Source organism: Arachis hypogaea, chromosome 4 (genome assembly GCF_003086295.3).
Source record: "Arachis hypogaea cultivar Tifrunner chromosome 4, arahy.Tifrunner.gnm2.J5K5, whole genome shotgun sequence".
In the NCBI taxonomy this organism is placed as follows: Eukaryota; Viridiplantae; Streptophyta; class Magnoliopsida; order Fabales; family Fabaceae; genus Arachis; species Arachis hypogaea.
The window spans coordinates 18,103,919-18,124,188 of record NC_092039.1 but is presented as its reverse complement, the minus strand read 5'-3'; positions in this window follow the sequence as shown (position 1 = coordinate 18,124,188).

Sequence of the window (20,270 nt, the reverse complement as noted above, 5' to 3'; positions counted from 1 at the left end):
GAATGGCCCATGTCTACTAGATTCCGGAATGATATGGATGAGATCGAGCGACATAAGAAGCGTTGTGGCCTTTGTAGGTAAGTTAGTCATACTAGAAGGGGTTGTCCTAACCAACCCATGAGAGATGCCTAGTGTAGACAGTGCTTTTAGTATGGATGTATTTTGCTTCTATTTGTGTATTTTATCGTTTGATTATACTAATTCGAAGAAGCTGTAGCTATTTTGATTACTGTAATTATAATATTTTAGTTTTAGATTTGTATAAACTATTTTTGTACTTTTATGATAGTTCATTACATAGAGATTGCACGTAAAGCAGAGTATAACGTTATACAAAACTACACCATAACAAAGAACAGCAGTTTACAACATAGAAGTTCGCACCAAGCTAACCTAAAGAATAAGCAAGTGAACCGAATACAAAATAACAAAAATAACTTTGATACAAACATATAAACATCATCAGTGGTGGGAATCCTGGTAGTAGCGCCTGTGCCCAGTACCACACGGTGGAGGCTGAGCCTAGCGCTGAGGCCAAAAAAGACGAGGATCTCCTAGACGAAGACCTACCCCGTACGATGAGGTAGAAGCCGGTGATATCTGTGGCATTCAGGAGGTGGTCTGTGCAGGAGCGGAGGGATGCTGGAACTGTCTGATACCCTGCTCTCTGCTGGTCTGGAATGACTCGGCGATCCGATGCATTGAGGCTGGATCAGCGGTGTGAAGATGGAAGTTATCATCAAAGAAGATCTTGTCAACCATCTCCTCTTCCTGATGGACCCCAGATGGACCTGCATCATGCCATCCCGGGGGTGATGTTCCCAGATTGCCCGTTAATGCGGCCTTCCAAAACGAGATGGTGGATGTAGTGCATGTGCCGGGGGAGGCGGTGGAGGTGGAGGAAGCAGAGCCGGAGGTGAAGCCGCTCTGTCTGGTGGCATGTCTCCGTGATCCTCCTGGTGGTCGAACTCCACCTCCTCGTCAGACTCTACATCCAGCCTAACCCGACGAGGCTTGACCCTTTCCCTCCTAACCGGCTCGCCAGGTCGACAAACTCTAGCGCCTCTGTCACTCCTAGCAGGTCGCCGGGTATCCTCCCTAATCTCCCTCATACGTCTATGCCAATTCGACACCCCCATGGAAGGTGGAGATCGTCCCTAGGCTGGTTAGCAATGGGCTGTACGTCGGGTGGCAACTCCATGAATCTCGGATCCTCCAAAACCTCCTGACCCGATAGATGCCTAACATGGACCAATCATAGTACTCTCTGGCTGGCCTAGTGTCAAACGTATGTAGTATGGAGATCCATCAACTGGGATCAAATTACACGTGCCAAGCATCGTACTAATCCACAAGTCGATCAGGCCACCAGACATCCTCAACCCGGTTGGTAGACGTCAAGAACCTATCAGAAAAAATAGGAAGTGTATAATCTACTATAACAAAGTGACACACGTCATAATTGGAATAATTGACATCTAAACTCAGATAAGCAACGACAAATAAGATATCATTTATACCTGTCCAGGTTCACTGAAGTGCCAGGCACCTGCTGCTCTCCATTGAACTACCGCTTTATCCGATCCACCTGGTGAAACTACACAATATTGAAACATACCAAGGGGACGACTAACAACCATGTCCCCCACTCCTTCTCCTCAAGGAACCAAGGAGGGCACCGAGCCTGCAGAGCAGGATCATCGTACACTCTCCATGCAAATTGAAAAAATCATTACAGACATAATAGTCAGCCACCCAAAAAACAAGACAACATTAAGAAATAAAATGAATATGTGGTGGTGGTAAACAAGGAACTAACCTCATCGAAGCGTAACCATTCGATCGAAATCCTTCAATGTAGGACCCTGGCCTCATGCTGATCCCTGCTCTGCTGCTGCAATCCAACCAACCTGACACTAACCAAGAGAATATAAGCAATTCGTTAAGTAATAGGTCGTAAGAAGTTAGAAATTAATTTAACTAAATAGAGAAATAAACTTTTCTTACCTCGCAGCCATAGGATACTGGTAGATCCCTCTATCTGGTGGACACCATTGAGGAAATCTCTAGTAGATCCAGAACATCAATAGCGGAGTGCAGCCGGCGATGTCTATGATGCCCCGCTGTACTGCCGAACACAGTGACTGGTACGTCTAGGCCAGCACGGCCAAGCCCCAAGACAACACCCGGCACTACCCAAAGTCTTGGAGAAGAGGAAGCCAACGCACATGGACCAAGTTGTTCCACTTGTCTGTCATTAGATAACCTCCAATCAGTAACATAATGTAGCATCTGGCATACTGTTGGAGGATCTCCAAATCTTTTGTAGGGGGTATCTAGCGGACATGATCTCGCAGGAAAACAAGCTTGATTGTGAAAGACTCCTTCCTCTGCGCCGCTTGCTGTGGAGCCATTGAAAGCCTGGCACCAAGCAGCTGCTCCACCAACGTCCATGTCTCTGTGTGGTATCAGCTACCAAAATAACGGAGACACCCCCAACTGGGGCCCCGTGTGCTCGTAGGCCTAGGTGGTACGCCACGTCCTGCAGGGTGATAGTGACCAAACCCCACAAGAGATAAAACGTGTGTGTCTCCAAATGCCATTGCTCCACGAATGTTGAAATCAGGGAATTGTCAAAAGTAAAATCTCTTAGGGGCACCGTGTCGTTGAATCCAGACTCAGCCAGATATGGGACGATGGCGTCGGGTGGATGAAGAGTATGACTCACTCACCGGGGCAATAGAAGGCGAAACCTCTGAAGAATAAAAAAATTCAGCCTTATAAAGAAATAATTTTAATTTTTTTAATTGAATTCTTACATTTTTTTTTAGTTTTGTAATTAGATAAACTTAATATGATATATAAAACATTAAAGTTAAATAAATATTTCTTTCTAACTTACATCTACTTCTACTTAAGAACATATTTCTATGTTTCTAACTTACACATATTTCTAAATTACATATTACCTACTAAACAAAACCTAACTAGAATGTCATAAGTAGTAACAACCTATCACAAGAAATCAAAGTTCTAAACTAATAACTATGTCGTAACAACCTTCCACAAGCAAATAGAATTCTAAATTTCTACTAGAGACCTATTGCTAAAGCTACAAACTAGGTTCTAGTTCTTCGCAACTACCCTAACCATGGCCACATACAAAAAAAAATTTCCATATGGGATTGCATAGAATTAAACTTAAGGTTCAGAAAACTAGACCGGTCATCAATCGCTCTAGTCACTGATTCACTGGTTCATTGGTCTAACCGGTCCAACCGATGGTTCAACCGGATAAACCATTTAGAATAGAATAATAAATAAATTATAAGATGCTTTATACAAGCTTATTAGAAATATGCAAAACTCTAAAAACATGAGAAAGTACCAGTTGAAAGCTTCCAATTACAATTGTTACCAAATATATATGTCCTTTATATAAGGTTAAATTTGAATGAAAAAGTATCTTATGTGCATACATCATAGAGGTCACATTCAATAATTTTATTGACTTGAAGCTCATTAAAAAACAAATAAAAATTAAAACTCCTTGATTCTTTGGCAACCAAATGATTGGAAAAGATAAGTGAACATAGACCAAATATGCAAGGGTTGAGCACTAACATTTCAGAAATTAGCAAAACACAACATCTAAAACAGAGAGAAAAACAATTGTACGAAATAGATATTAACAGTTTATAATTTGTAGAAGCATTGACATTTGCTTATGCTATTGCTGTGAAACATGATCATTAATAAACTTCAATACATGAAATTCATGTAAGTTGTTTATGCTACTGGTTATTAACAGTCTATATATTTTGCATAACTCATGACATTTGCTTATATTTTTTGTGGGAATTAACTTAATATTCTATAGTTTCTTTCTTCTCCTTTTAGTTTGTTTTTTTCAATGGAAACAAGATTTAACAACAAAAATTCAACAATAAAAATTCCATCATTCATTTTAATCAGTTCAAAACAAGATACAACTTAGCGAAATTTAACTAAAAAATTTAATAAATAAATTCAGCTCAATATAACAGAGAAGACTTAATCATTCAGATAAAAGCTCATGCTTTAGTATCATTTTAACAAAGTGATTACAATGAACAAATAAAAGCTCACACTTCACCATAATTTTAACAAAGATTAGTAACATTTTCAGCAGACAGTAGATTGATCAAAATTTTAACATAAATTAATAAAGAATTATCAAAGTTTAAGCATAATTTTTTCAATACAGCATAAAAAAAACAAACAGAGTACAGCCCAGCAGTAGCAGCAGAGTTAATCATTCAATAACATCATTAACAGTAGTAAAATCATAAACCCTTCGTTCTCACTTCTGAACAGAGCATAAAAATGAAGAACAAGCACTAGCAATGTGCACCGACCTTCGATCTGAGCAGTTGAGCGCGACAGCGAGTAGACAATAGCGAGCAGGATGGCTACCAGACGACAACCACTGTTATTCCTTCTTCTCCACTTCACCACTTCCTCAAAAATTAAAAAGAGCAGCAGAAGAGTAACAAATCCATTTTTAACAACACAAAATCAACAATTTAAACACAACAAAATTAACCTCAAAATTGGCTATCCCGACGTAATACGACGTCTCGTTCAGCCTGTTGATGTCTACGTCATTTTCCGCCTAGCACGGCATCACAGTGTCAGTCGATAATATAGTCAAAAAGGGATAATAGAGAGGAGAAAGTGGTTGACAAGGTCAAACTGTGGCCCAGAAGCACACTGTGAACAACATATACTTATATGCGTCTACAGCCCTTATCTCATTTGCAGAAATGAGATACGTGCAAAATTACTGTAAATGAGATAAGACAAGTGTATTTATTTCGGTAAATATTTTTAAAATTATTTATTTCAGTAATTATTATGATTATTTTATTTATTAACATAAAAAATCCCCCAATGCACTTGTCAGTTAAGCTGTACGAAATCCTAATCCTAGCACCAAGTTTTTGGCGTCGTTGCCGGGATTGTTTGTGATTGACAACTACTAGTTTTCTTGTTGCTTAGATTAGGTATTTTTATTAGTTTTTGTTTCTTTACTTTTTCTTTTTAATTTTCGATTTCTTATTTTATTTACTTTTCTTTATTTTCGAAATTCGCCCTATTTATTTTCTTTTACTTTCTGATTTTAGGTTTGGTGTCCCTTTAGTGTTTTCTCTTTTTATTTTTGAAAATTGTGGCATTTTTCTCATTTTTATTTTTGAATTTTTTTGGTTAATTGTTTACTTTATTTTATTTTATTTTATTTCTTTTACATAGGATATCTCACTGGGAGTTCTCTATACTCTGACATAGAGACTCCCACTTTTTTTGTTTCTTATTTGTTTATAAGCAGAAATAGGGATAAAGAATCCCTTCTTGAGTTTGATCTTGAACCTGAGAGGACCTTAAGATGACATTTGAAACAAACCCAAACTTACAAAGTTGGAGAGAATCTCAAGGAAACTTTTGAGAAGGAAGTTGAAGAGCTCACCATGAACCCTAATGGAGGAAATTCGAATGCTAATGAGCATGCAAGGAGGACTCTGAGCTCTTACACTGCCCCCACCACTATCTTTTATGGGTGCAGTATTTCAGTACCTGCTATTGATGCTAATAATTTTGAGCTGAAGCCACAGTTGATCACTCTAGTGCAACAAAACTTCCAGCTTCATGGACTCCTGCAGGAGAACCCCAATTTATTCATCTCTAACTTCCTGCAGATATGTGACACTGTGAAGATGAATGGAGTGAATCCGGAGGTCTACAAGCTCATGCTCTTCCCATTTGCTGTGAGGGATAGAGCAAAATAGTGGCTTGATTCTCAACCCAAGGAGAGCCTAGACACGTGGGATAAGTTGGTCACTGGATTTTTGACAAAATTTTTTCCACCTCAGAAGCTAACTAAGCTTAGAGTGGATGTCCAAACCTTCAGGCCAAGAGATGGAGAGTCCCTTTATGAATCTTGGGAGAGATGCAAACTGATTATCAGGAAGTGTTCCCCTGACATGTTTCCAGAGTGGACTAGGCTGTAGATTTTTTATGATGAACTCTCTGAGATGGCCAAGATGTCACTGGAAAACTCTGCTGGTAGTTCCTTGCATATGAAGATGACGCCTGAAGAGGCTAAGGAGCTTATAGAGATGGTTGCCAACAACCAGTATCTATACATTTCTGAGAGAAACCCTGTGAACACTAGGACTACTCAGAAGAAAAGAGTTTTGGAAATGGACACACGGGATGCCATTTTGGCTTAGAACAAGCTCATGTCCTAATAGATTAGTATAATCTCTCAGCACTTGATTGGGATGTAAGTCTCAACTGTCAACACTCAAGATGCATCCTATGACGTGACATGCAAGTGGCTATGCTTAACCCACCACTGAGCAAGTAAATTACATGGAAAACTCCTTTAGAAATCTCAATAATGATCCCTATGCAAATACTTTCAATCAGGGATGAAGGAATCACCCTAACTTTGGGTGGAAGGAGCAGCCACAAAAGCCCCCATAGAGCTTCAACAACAATCAGGGTGGAACCAATCAAAATATGTTTAACAACAGGAAATTTTAACCTTTTCAGTAGTAACAAAAGCCCTCTCAAGCACAAAACATATCTGACCTAGCCATAATAGTCTTTGAACTTTCCAAGGCCACTCATAACTTTATACAAGAGACAAGATCTTCAATTTGGAACTTGAAAATACAAGAGGTTTAGTTGAGCAAGAGGACACTTGAGAGACCTCCTAACACTCTTCCTAGTAATACAGAGGTTAATCCAAGAGAAGAATGCAAGGCTCTGATCATGGGCAAGGAAGCCGAGCCCTAAGGAGGAGCGTGCTGCTTAGGCTTTGAAGAAAGAAAAGGCTCAAGAAGAAGCTGGAGAAGCATTGTTGCATGCCCCATTGGTGACAAATGAGCCTGAAGTACCACACCCTCAAAAGCATCAAGAGGAGACTAAAGATGAGCAACTCACTCAATTCTTGGAAATCTTTAAAATGCTGCATATTAATATTCCTTTTGCTGAGGTGTTGGAGAAGATGCCTCCCTATATGGCCTATTTGAAAAGCGTACTCTCTGAGAAGAAGGCCTTAAAGGGAGATGAAACTATGGTGCTGACCAAAGACTGCAGTGCACTGGTCCAGAAGAGGCACCCAAGAAGATGCCAGATTCCGGAAGCTTCCTGATTTCCTGTACCATAGGGACTATTACATTTGAGAAGGCACTGTGTGATCTTGGCTCAAACATAAATATGATGCCTCTCTGTGCCATGAAAAAGTTGGGAATCCAAGAGGCGCAACCCATAAGAATTGCACTTGAGATGGCCGACAAGTCCAGGAAGCATGCATACGGATTGATGGAGAATGTCCTAGTAAAGGTTGAAGACATTTACCTCCCTACAGACTTTGTGATACTTGATACGGGAGAGGATACAAACAACTCCATCATCCTAGGAAAGTCATTCCTAGCCAGAGGAAGAGCCTTGATCGATGTTGAGAAAGGAGAGTTATGCCTGAGGATGCATGAGGACTATTTGTTGTTCAAGATTTTTAAACCTCAACCACTCTCTAACAAAGGAGGTACTAGCATGCATAGTTCAGTGCTTAAGCCCTCCCACTTGGTGGAAAGCCATACAGTTTTTCCTGACATCAAACCTAAGTTTGGTGTGGGGCATTCACCACCCACCAAAGATGGAGAAGGCCCTAAGAAGAAAGTGCCTAAGGGATAGAGGAATAAGAAGATTCTTACTAAGGACTTCTTACCTGGCATAAAGGTAGTGTTCACCAGAAGTTCAATTGTACCACACACTGTGAATAGGATCCTGTCTCTAGAGTATGTTGAGCTAATTCACGAGAGCACAGAAAAGAAGTTCACAATGAGGGGTGAAGATTTAAGCCCCTATGATCTTCCTCCTTAAAGGAGCTGCCCGTCAAGCTAGTAATGGTAAAGGAGTGCTTGTTGGGAGGTAACCCAACCATAAGTATCCTTTACTTTAATTCTATTTTGAATTCAGTTTTCTTTTAGTTTGAGTTTTCTTTTGGTGATTTTTATTTGTCATTAATTTTCATAGTTTTCCTAACTTTTCTAATATTTGTGATCATGTAAAGTACTTAGAACAGGGACAGGAGAGCTCAAACAAAAGAAAAGAATGCCCTGGAGAGAAACAGTTGTCCCTGGCTTTTAGTGCCAAGAGAGGGAGCTCTACCTTGGACGTTTAACGCCCAAAAGGGGGCATTCCAATATAATTTTTTGCTCCCCCTGGGGCGTTTAACGCCCATTACTGGCATTAAACACCGAAAAAAAGGAGGTTGATCACTTGTTGGCGTTAAATGCCAGAACTGGCGTTTAGTGCCCAGCAGGGGCTGTTTCGCTTTTCAAGGAAGGCTTTGTACCCATGGTTAAACCCAAACTCCTAACCACCTTTACCCATTCAATCTTATCCATTCTCTCTCCTACTTTTTCACTTTTCCATCCACATTCATCCATCCTATCACCCATCACTTATCTTGATTCTCTCAACCCACTTTCCACTCCACCCAATCTCCTCTCATCTATCCTATCCATCTTTCCTCCTAATGACCCAAATTAAAATTCAATTTTCCACCCACCCTTCCCCATAACCGAACCACTCTCCCTTCCCACCAATAAATATCCCACTCTTCATCCGCTTTTACCACACCTCACACTACTCTCTCCTTCTTCCTTACCTTCCACCATACACACTCACTTTTTTTTCCCTCTCCCTTAGCCAAGGCTGAAGCCTTTTCCTCCATTCCCTCGTATCCATTTTTAATTTTCTTTTTCTTATTTTCTATCTTTATTTTGCTCGGGGATGAGCAAAACTTTCAAGTTTGGTGTTGGGCGCTCCGCTTTGGTCTTTCATTTTTTTACCTCCATGGCACCCAAGACCAGAGAATCCTCCACAAGGAAGAGAAAAGAGAAGGCGACTACATTCGAGCTATGTGATTTCACTCGGTTCTCCTGCAAGACACATGAGGAGAATTTTTATGAGGTCATGCACAAGAAGAAGGTGATTCCCAAGTTCTGCTTCGATCTGAAGCCTGATGAGTACCCGCAGATCCTGTACCAAATTCTGAGATGAGGTTGAGAAGTTCTGGCCAACCCCGTGACTGAGGTTAGAGTATTGATGGTACAATAGTTCTACGTCAATGCTTGGGTGACATACAAGCATGTCAGAGGCGTGAATCTAGAGCCAAAGAATTGGCACACCATGGTTAAAGGGAATATCATGGACTTCAGCTCGGAGAGTGTGAGGGTGGTGCTATAGTTACCACCATCCCGAGAGAACCCTCATTCATACACTCGGAGGGTCAACACTGACCAGTAGTTGAATTAGGTTCTTGAGAACATATGCCTCCCCGGAGCTCAATGGAAGAAGGATTCTAAAGGCAAGCCATACCAACTAGGTAGGCATGACCTCAAGCCAGTTGCTAGAGGATGGTTAGAGTTCATCTAACATTCTATCATCCTTACAAGTAACCATTCTGAGGTTACAGTCGAGCGAGCAGTGATGATTCACTATATTATGCTCGGCAATGAGGTAGATGTGCACGAGGTGATCCCTCAATAGTTCTATAGGATAGCTGATAAGTCCTCCACCATTGCGAGACTGGCTTTTTCTCATCTCATCTACCGCCTATGTGCAGCAGCTGGAGCTCACATTGATAGAGATACCCCGATTGGCATTGAGAGACCAATCACAAAGAAGGGTATGGAGCATACTAGAGAGCTCGGGCAGGGGCCACAGCAGGAGCCAATTCCACCGCCTCTACATGATCTTCCGGAGATGCCTCAGGGATCTACTTTTATTTTGAAAAAGTTTTATTTTAGGTAAATAACAAAAATTACATTCAAATTATCTTGGTGTTGACAAAAATGTCTTCAAATTTTTTTATCAAAAAGAATACTTTCAAATAATTTAAAAGATGCTAAAAATATTCTGCTGTAATTAAATTTGCTCTATTATCGAAAAAAGTGTGATGTAATTCACTTGCCAATATTAGAGTCTCACTTTTTTATATTGAAAGTTCTATTTGTTGCATCATTTTTTTCTATTAGCGTAAACATTTCAGTTCATATATGTTTATTTTGTTATGTTTCTAAATAATTTAAGGATATTTTTGTTGATAATAAATTTTATGAATATTTTTGTTAGCAACAAAATAATTCAAATGTATTTTTGGTAATTTACCCTTTAATATTTATGTGTTGAAGGTATAAAATAGTTTATACATGCATGCAATCATATATAGTCACATAATAACGTACTTTGTACTTAGGAAGAATGAGAGAAGGAGAGAGTGGGAGCAAGCGTTTGAGGATGAAACACAGGGAGGATAGCGGCCATGTCGTCAGAAGAGATAATGGGGAGAGTGTGGGTGGGGGTGCATCCGGTGTCAAAAAAGATTCTCACGAGAGGGTTTTTCAAAGTCTACAAAGGCCTCCTTTAGAGATAAAGTCATTAGTCAAGAGAAGTCAAAGGTCTTTGCACTTGCAGGATCTCTATATGGGGATAGTATAGCGATGGTGGACCTATGTTGTGATAAACCCATGGGACGTAGATTTTTGGTCATGTGAGCAATCTTTCGGGTCTACGCTTGTATGGTTTCGGGTTTCGGGTCTCCCAATTTGGTGCTATCAGGAACAGGTCATGATGCATATTACTTCTACAATACGAGTCCCTATTAAAGTGGACCTAGCAACTAAGTTAGCTGAGAGAGGACGATATGTCCGAGCATGTGTTCAAAAAAATTTAGGACTGTCGGTGATTAAGCATATCATTGTGGAAGGCATAACTCATGTAGTGGAATATGAAAGTTTAAATTTAATTTGTAATTCTTGTGCACGTTATGGCCACGATATGACACAGTACTTGGGTAGAGACTTTAGGGAAGGATTGGTGCTGATTCCGATGCCACCAAGTCCCGGGACGGTACAACGGCGGTGCCAAATCCTGAGTCCAAAATTCAAAATTCAAATGAAGTAGAACCTGATGTGGTAGGCAGCATTACTGGCGAGAATCCCACACTAAATTTGTTAGAGGATTTGGCAACTAATAATTTGCATGGAAATAACGTTGAGGAGGCTTGAATGCATGATCAACCGAGCTGGGAGCAAATTGTGAGAAAAGGTATAACCAAGCTGGGCCAAAAGGAATCTACCAAGGCCCAAAGAGGCACTCAATCCAGAATTGGTTTCGGTAGGGTAACCAGGCCCACCATCCACTTCTCTCACATGGATGGTTCTAGCTCCTATCGCATCAGGGATCGGGTCACGGGTCAAGGTCGGGTACAACACTTCCCGTGATGGTGAGACGTCGATCTCCTTAACCCGACACACCCCAGTGCCTCACGGCTCCTCTCTCCAAAAACTACCAAGGCCAGCGTCCCTACAGAGTTCACCAGTTGAGAAGAGTGGAGGCATGGCGGTGAAAGCATCATCATCTTCTCTTGCAGCCGTGAAGGAGAGTGTTACCATGGTAGTTCCATTAGAGAAGGAAGGCACACTGCTGGCTGTTACTGCGTCGGTAGGCGGGAATGAGGAGATATTCCATTGTTTCTGGTGCACAAAATTGCAATCACACTTTTGCAACCCCGCACAACTAACCAACAAGTGCACTGGGTCGTCCAAGTAATACCTTACGTGAGTAAGGGTCGATCCCACGGAGATTGTCGGCTTGAAGCAAGCTATGGTTATCTTGTAAATCTTAGTCAGGATATCAATAATTTTCAGGGTTGATTGTGAAAAGTAAAAGAACATGAAATAAGTACTTGTTTTGCAGTAATGGAGAACAGGTTGAGGTTTTGGAGATGCTCCATCTTCTGAATCTCTGCTTTCCTACTGTCTTCTTCTTCAAGCACGCAAGGCTCCTTCCATGGCAAGCTGTATGCAAGGGTTTCACCGTTGTCAGTGGCTACCTCCCATCCTCTCAGTGGAAATGTTCAACGCACCCTGTCACGGCACGGCTATCCATCTGTCGGTTCTCAATCAGGTTGGAATAGAATCCAGTGATTCTTTTGCGTCTGTCACTAACGCCCAGCCCTCAGGAGTTTGAAGCTCGTCACAGTCATTCAATCATTGAATCCTACTCAGAATACCACAGACAAGGTTTAGACCTTCCGGATTCTCTTGAATGCCGCCATCAATTCTAGCTTATACCACGAAGATTCTGATTAAGGAATCCAAGAGATATCTACTCAATCTAAGGTAGAACGGAGGTGGTTGTCAGGCACACGTTCATAGTTGAGAATGATAATGAGTGTCACGGATCATCACATTCATCAGGTTTAAGAACAAATGATATCTTAGAATGGAAGCTGCATGATTGAATGAAAAACAGTAGTAATTGCATTAATCCATCAAGACACAGCAGAGCTCCTCACCCCCAACCATGGGGTTTAGAGACTCATGTTGTAGAAGGTACACAAAGAAACGTGTAAAGTGTCATCAGGTATAGATACAATGTCAAAAGATCCTATTAATAGTGAACTAGTAACCTAGGGTATACAGAAATGAGTAAATGACGTAAAAATCCACTTCTGGGTCCACTTAGTGTGTGCTTGGGCTGAGCATTGAAGCTTTCATGTGTAGAGACTTTTTCTGGAGTTAAACGCCAGCTTTCATGCCAGTTTGGGCGTTTAACTCCAATTTTTATGCCAGTTCCAGCGTTAAACGCTGGGAATTCTGAAGCTGATTTGCAACGCCGGTTTGGGCCATCAAATCTCGGGCAAAGTATGAACTATTATACATTGCTGGAAAGCCCAGGATGTCTACTTTCCAACGCCGTTGAGAGCGCGCCAATTGGGCTTCTGTAGCTCCAGAAAATCCACTTCGAGTGCAGGGAGGTCAGAATCCAACAGCATCTGCAGTCCTTTTTAGCCTCTGAATCAGATTTTTGCTCAGGACCCTCAATTTCAGCCAGAAAATACCTGAAATCACAGAAAAACACACAAACTCATAGTAAAATCCAGAAAAGTAAATTTTAACTAAAAACTACTAAAAGTATACTGAAAACTAATTAAAATATACTAAAAACATACTAAAAACATACTAAAAACAATGCCAAAAAGCGTATAAATTATCCGCTCATCACAACACCAAACTTAAATTGTTGCTTGTCCCCAAGCAACTGAAAATCAAAGTAGGATAAAAAGAAGAGAATATACTATAGACTCCAAAATATCAAGGAAACTCAGCTCCAATTAGATGAGCGGGACTAGTAGCTTTTTGCTTCCGAACAGTTTTGGCATCTCACTTTATCCTTTGAGGTTCAGAATGATTGGCATCTATAGGAACTCAGAACTCAGATAGTGTTATTGATTCTCCTAGTTAAGTATAATGATTCTTGAACATAGCTATGTCATGAGTCTTGGCTGTGGCCCAAAGCACTCTGTCATCCAGTATTACCACCGGACATGCCACAGACACATAATTGGGTGAACCTTTTCAGATTATGACCCAGCTTTGCTAGAGTCCCCAATTAGAGGTGTCCAGGGTTCTTAAGCACACTCCTTTTGCCTTGGATCACAACTTTATTTCTTTCTTTTTCTTCTATTTCTTCTCTTTTTTTCTCATTTTTTTTTGAATCACTGCTTTTTCTTGCTTCAAGAATCAATTTGATGATTTTTCAGATCCTCAATAACAGTTCTCTTTTTCCCTCATTCTTTCAAGAGCCAACAATTTTAACATTCTCAAACAACAAATTCAAAAGACATATGCACTGTTCAAGCATTCATTCGGAAAACAACAAGTATTGTCACCACATCAAACTAATTCAACTAGTTTCAAGGATAAATTCGAAATCCTGTACTTCTTGTTCTTTTGTGATTAAAGCATTTTTCATTTAAGAGAGGTGATGGATTCATAGGAAATTTATAGCTTTAAGACATGAATTTTAAATTTTATTAATTATGAATTAAGAACAAGAATCAAAAATAGATATAAGATGAGACTAAAAAAATAGAAAACAAAAATTTAAATAGGCTCCTAATGATAGAGGTTTTCACAGAGTTAGGACTCAACAACCTTGATTTTGAGAAGTGAATGCTCCCTTAAATTGAGGGGAGAATTTTTGGCGTTTCAGTTCTTGAAGTTCATGCCCCTGCTTCTCTTGTTCCTTTAGCAATTTGCAGAGCATGCAGTTCTGATTCTGCTGTTCTTCCTTAAGTTGCTCCATAGTTTCTTGCAACTTGGTGATAGATGCTTCTAGGCTGGCCCAGTAGCCAATTTCAGGAAATTCAGGGAGGAACTCCTGCGCCCTCCTTTTGATAGAGTTGTCTTGCATTTGTCCTTCCATTGACTTCTTGGTGATTGGATGTTCAATGGGTATGAATTCATCTACTCCTATCTTTACCCCAGCCTCTTTACAGAGCAAGGAGATCAAGCTTGGGTAAGCCAGTTTGGCTTCAGTGGAATTCTTATTTGCAATTGTGTAGATCTCACAAGCAATCAGATGATGAACCTCCACTTCTTTTCCAAGCATAATGCAATGAATCATCACTGCTCTCTTGATAGTGACCTCAGAACGGTTGCTAGTGGGCAATATGGAACGCCCAATAAAGTCTAGCCAACCTCTTGCAATTGGTTTGAGGTCTCCCCTCTTGAGTTAGTTTGGGACACCCTTTGAATTGGTTATCCACTTAGTTCCAGGGAGGCATATGTCCTCTAGAACTTGATCCAACCCTTTATCTGCTCTCACCATTCTCCTATTAAAGGATTCAGGATCATCTTGCAGTTGAGGCAATTTGAAGATTTCTCTTATTTTGTCCAGATGGAAGTAGATAACTTTCCCTCTGACCATGGTTCTGTAAGTATGGAAAGCAGTTCCAGTCATTCTCTGCTTATCTGTCAGCCACAGATTTGAGTAGAATTCCTGAACCATATTTCTTCCAACCTTTATCTCAGGATTGGTTAGAACTTCCCATCCTCTGTTTTGAATTTGCTCTTAGATCCCCGGATATTCATCTTCTTTCAGATCAAATTTAACTTCCGGGATCACTGACCTCAGACCCATTATTTTGTGATAATGGTCTTCATGTTCTTTGGTTAAGAACTTCTCTTGATTCCAAAGATTCTTTGGATTATTCTCTTTCTTTCCTCTTAAATTGGTTTGTTTTCCCTTAGGAGCCATGATCTTGATGAATCTTGGCTTAGTGATCACGGAAAAGCACATCAAACTTAGAGGTTTGCTTGTCCTCAAGCAAAAGAAAGGAAAGAAGAGAGAGAGAAGAGAGGAGCAAATTCGAATGGTGTGGGGGAATAAGGGGGCCGAACGTGTTTTTATAAGGGGGGAGAGATTTCGAAAAATTGGAAGGAGATTTGAGAAGATATGGAGAGAATTTGAGAGAAGGGTGGTTTTTTTGAACAAGATTTGGGATTGATTTGAGAGAGATTTGAAGAATGATTTTGATTTTTGAAGATTTGAAGGTGAATGATGAAAGGTTGAAATGTGTTTATGTAGAAAAGTATGGGTCAAAAAAGGAAAGTTTGAAAAACATTTGATCGGAAAGCAAAATCTCAGTCCCCCACCTTTCTGGCGTTAAACGCCCAGAATGGCACCCATTCTGGCGTTTAACGCCCATTTGCTAGCCATTGTGGGCGTTTAACGCCCAGCCAGGTGCCCTGGCTGGCGTTAAACGCCAGAATTCCCTTTGTCACTGGGCGTTTTGCTAAACGCACAGGATGCTGCACACCTGGCGTTAAACGCCCAGAATGGTGCCCATTCTGGCGTTTAACGCCCAAAATGGCACCTTTACTGGCGTTAAACGCCCAGAATGGTGCCCATTCTAGCGTTTAACGCCCAAAGTACCCCTTACTGGCATTTTTTCGCCAGTAAGCTCTTTTTCTCTACTTTTTGCACTGAATCCTTCTGTAACTCTGTGAATTCCTTCATTTTTGATAATTGCCTCTGTAGAAATAAAACATATAACCTGTTAATGACTGGGTTGCCTCCCAGCAAGTGCTTTTTTATTGTCTTTAGCTGGACCTTTACTGAGGATCATTCCAGCCTTAGTTTTGAGCATTCCTGCTCAAAATTGCTTTCAAGATAATGCTTGATCCTCTGTCCATTAACAATGAACTTTTTGTCAGAATCAATATCCTGAAGCTCAACATATCCATATGGTGACACTCCTGTAATCACATACGGACCCCTCCACCGGGATTTAAGTTTTCCTGGGAACAATCTGAGCCTAGAGTTGAAGAGCAGAACTTTTTGTCCTGGCTCAAAGACTCTGGATGACAACTTCTTGTCATGCCACTTCTATGCCTTTTCCTTATAAATCTTTGCATTTTCAAAGGCACTGAGTCTAAATTCATCTAGCTCATTTAGCTGGAGTAATCTCTTTTCACCAGCTAACTTAGCATCCAGGTTTAGGAATCTGGTTGCCCAGTAGGCTTTATGTTCCAGTTCCACGGGCAAATGACAGGCCTTGCCATACACAAGTTGGTATGGTGAGGTTCCTATTGGGGTCTTAAATGCTGTTCTGTATGCCCACAGAGCATCATCCAAGCTCCTTGCCCAATCCTTTCTTCGGGCCATCACAGTCCGTTTTAGGATTCTTTTTAGCTCTCTGTTAGAGACTTCAGCTTGCCCATTTGTCTGTGGATGATACGGGGTAGCCACTTTGTGGCTAATTCTATATCGGACCATAGCAGAGTACAGCTGTTTATTGCAGAAATGAGTGCCCCCATCACTGATTATGACTCTGGGAACACCAAATCTGCTGAAGATGTGTTTCTGGAGGAATTTCAGCACGGTCTTAGTATCATTAGTGGGTGTGGCAATTGCTTCTACCCACTTAGATACATAGTCCACTGCCACCAGAATGTAAGTATTTGAGTATGATGGTGGGAATGGACCCATAAAGTCAATTCTCCATACGTCAAACAACTCAATCTCTAAGATCCCTTGTTGAGGCATGGCGTATCCATGAGGTAAGTTACCAGCTCTTTGGCAGCTGTCACAGTTACGCACAAACTCTCGGGCATCTCTATAGAGAGTAGGCCAGTAGAAGCCACATTGGAGGACCTTAGTGGCTGTTCGCTCACTTCCAAAATGTCCCCCATACTGTGATCCATGGCAATGCCATAGGATCCTCTGTGCTTCTTCTCTGGGTACACATCTGCGGATCATTCCGTCTGCACATCTCTTAAAGAGATATGGCTCATCCCATAGGTAGTACTTGGCATCTGAAATTAATTTCTTTCTTTGCACTCTGCTGTACTCCTGGGGTATGAACCTCACAGCTTTATAATTTGCAATATCTGCAAACCATGGAGCTTCCTGAATGGCAAAGAGTTGCTCATCTGGGAAAGTCTCAGAGATCTCAGTAGAAGGGAGGGACGTCCCAGCTACTGGTTCTATTCGGGACAGATGATCAGCTACTTGGTTCTCTGTCCCTTTTCTGTCTCTTATTTCTATATCAAACTCTTGCAGAAGCAGCACCCATCTTATAAACCTGGGTTTTGAATCCTGCTTTGTGAGTAAGTATTTAAGAGCAGCATGGTCAGTGTACACAATCACTTTGGATCCCACTAGATAGGATCTAAACTTGTCAATGGCATAGACCACTGCAAGTAACTCTTTTTCTGTGGTTGTGTAATTCTTCTGTGCATCATTTAGAACACGGCTGGCATAATAAATGACGTGCAGAAGCTTGTTATGCCTCTGTCCCAGCACTGCACCAATGGCATGGTCACTGGCATCACACATTAGTTCAAATGGTAATGTCCAGTCTGGTGCAGAGATGACTGGTGCTGTGACCAGCTTGGCTTTCAGGGTCTCAAATGCCTGCAGACACTGTGTGTCAAACACAAATGGTGTGTCAGCAGCTAGCAGGTTGCTCAAAGGTTTTGCAATTTTCGAAAAATCCTTTATAAACCTTCTATAGAATCCAGCATGCCCTAGAAAGCTTCTGATTGCCTTAACATTGGCAGGTGGTGGTAATTTTTCAATTACCTCTACCTTTGCCTTATCCACCTCTATTCCCCTGCTTGAAATTTTGTGCCCAAGGACAATTCCCTCAGTCACCATAAAGTGACATTTCTCCCAGTTTAAAACCAGGTTAGTCTCTTGGCACCTTTTCAGGACAAGTGCTAGGTGGTCAAGACAGGAGCTAAATGAGTCTCCATATACTGAGAAGTCATCCATGAAGACTTCCAGGAATTTCTCCACCATATCAGAGAAGATGGATAACATGCATCTCTGAAAGGTTGCAGGAGCATTACACAGACCAAAAGGCATCCTCCTGTAGGCAAACACGCCAGAAGGGCAAGTAAATGCTGTTTTCTCTTGGTCCTGAGGATCTACTACAATTTGGTTGTAACCTGAATAGCCATCCAAAAAGCAGTAATAATCATGACCAGCTAGTCTTTCTAGCATTTGGTCTATGAATGGTAAAGGAAAATGATCCTTTCTGGTGACTGTATTGAGCCTTCTGTAGTCAATACACATACGCCACCCTGTGACTGTTCTTGTAGGAACCAGTTTATTTTTTTCATTATGAACCACTGTCATGCCTCCCTTTTTGGGGACAACTTAGACAGGGCTCACCCAGGGGCTATCAGAAAGAGGATAAATAATCCCAGCCTCTAGTAATTTAGTGACCTCTTTCTGCACCACCTCCTTCATGGCTGGATTTAGCCTCCTCTGTGGTTGGACCACTGGTTTGGCATTATCCTCCAACAGGATCTTGTGCATGCATCTAGCTGGGCTAATGCCCTTAAGATCACTTATGGACCACCCAAGAGCTGTCTTGTGTGTCCTTAGCACTTGAATCAGTGCTTCCTCTTCCTGTGGATTTAAAGCAGAGCTTATAATCACTGGAAAAGTGTCACCCTCTCCCAGAAATGCATACTTCAGGGATGGTGGTAGTGGTTTGAGTTCAGGTTTGGGAGGCTTATCCTCCTCCTGAGGAATTTTCGAAAATTCCTTTGTTTCCTCTGGTTCTTCTTGATCAGGCTGAGCATCCTTGAAGATGTCCTCAAGCTCTGATTCTAGACTTTTAGTCATATTGATCTCTTCCACCAGAGAGTCAATAATGTCAGCGCCCATGCAGTCATTTGGTGTGTCTGGATGCTGCATAGCATTTACAGCATTCAACATGAACTCATCCTCATTGACTCTCAGGGTTACTTCCCCTTTTTGTACATCAATGAGGGTTCGTCCAGTTGCTAGGAAAGGTCTTCCTAGAATGAGAGTTGCACTCTTGTGCTCCTCCATTTCCAGCACCACAAAGTCAGTTGGAAAGGTGAATGGCCCAACCTTGACAATCATGTCCTCTATTATGCCTGATGGATATTTAATGGAGCCATCAGCAAGTTGGAGGCATATCCGGGTTGGTTTGACTTCTTCAGTCAACCCAAGCTTTCTGATAGTGGATGCAGGTATTAGATTGATACTTGCTCCAAGATCACACAGGGCTGTCTTGGTGCAAGCTCCTTCTAATGTGCATGGTATCATAAAGCTTCCTGGATCTTGAAGCTTTTCTGGTAAGCTTTTTAGAATGACTGCACTGCATTCTTCAGTGAGAAATACTTTTTCAGTTTCTCTCCAATCTTTCTTATGACTTAAGATCTCTTTCATGAACTTAGCATAAGAAGGTATTTGCTCAAGTGCCTCTGCAAACGGAATCTTTATTTCAAGAGTCCTTAGATAGTCTGCAAAGCGGGCAAATTGCTTATCCTGTTCCGCTTGGCGGAGTTTCTGAGGATAAGGCATCTTGGCTTTATATTCTTCAACCTTAGTTGCTGCAGGTTTATTCCTTACAGAAGTGGTTGAAGAAGCCTTTTTAGAGGGATTACTGTCAGCACTCTCAGGTGTCTGATCCTCCCTTAGCGTCTGAACGCCAGGATTGGGTGAAGATTGGGCGTTTAACGCCAACTTCTCTCCCTTCTCTGGCGTTTGAACGCCAGAATTGGGCAGGGAATGGGCGTTTAACGCCAGCTCTCCTCCCTTTTCTGGCGTTTGAACGCCAAAAGTGCTCCTCTCTGGGCTCTTACTGTCCTCAGAGGGATTTTGAACAGTGGTTTGGTTATCCTCTGTCAATTGTTCCTTGTTTGGCTTTTTGCTACTTTGAGCAGTGTTATTCAATGTCTTCCCACTCCTCAGTTGAACTGCTTGGCATTCCTCTGTTATCTGTTTAGATATCTGCTATTTTGCCTGATTCAATTGCAGTTCTATGTTCTTGTTAGCAATTTTAGTTTCTTGGAGCATCTCTTTAAATTCTGCTAATTGTT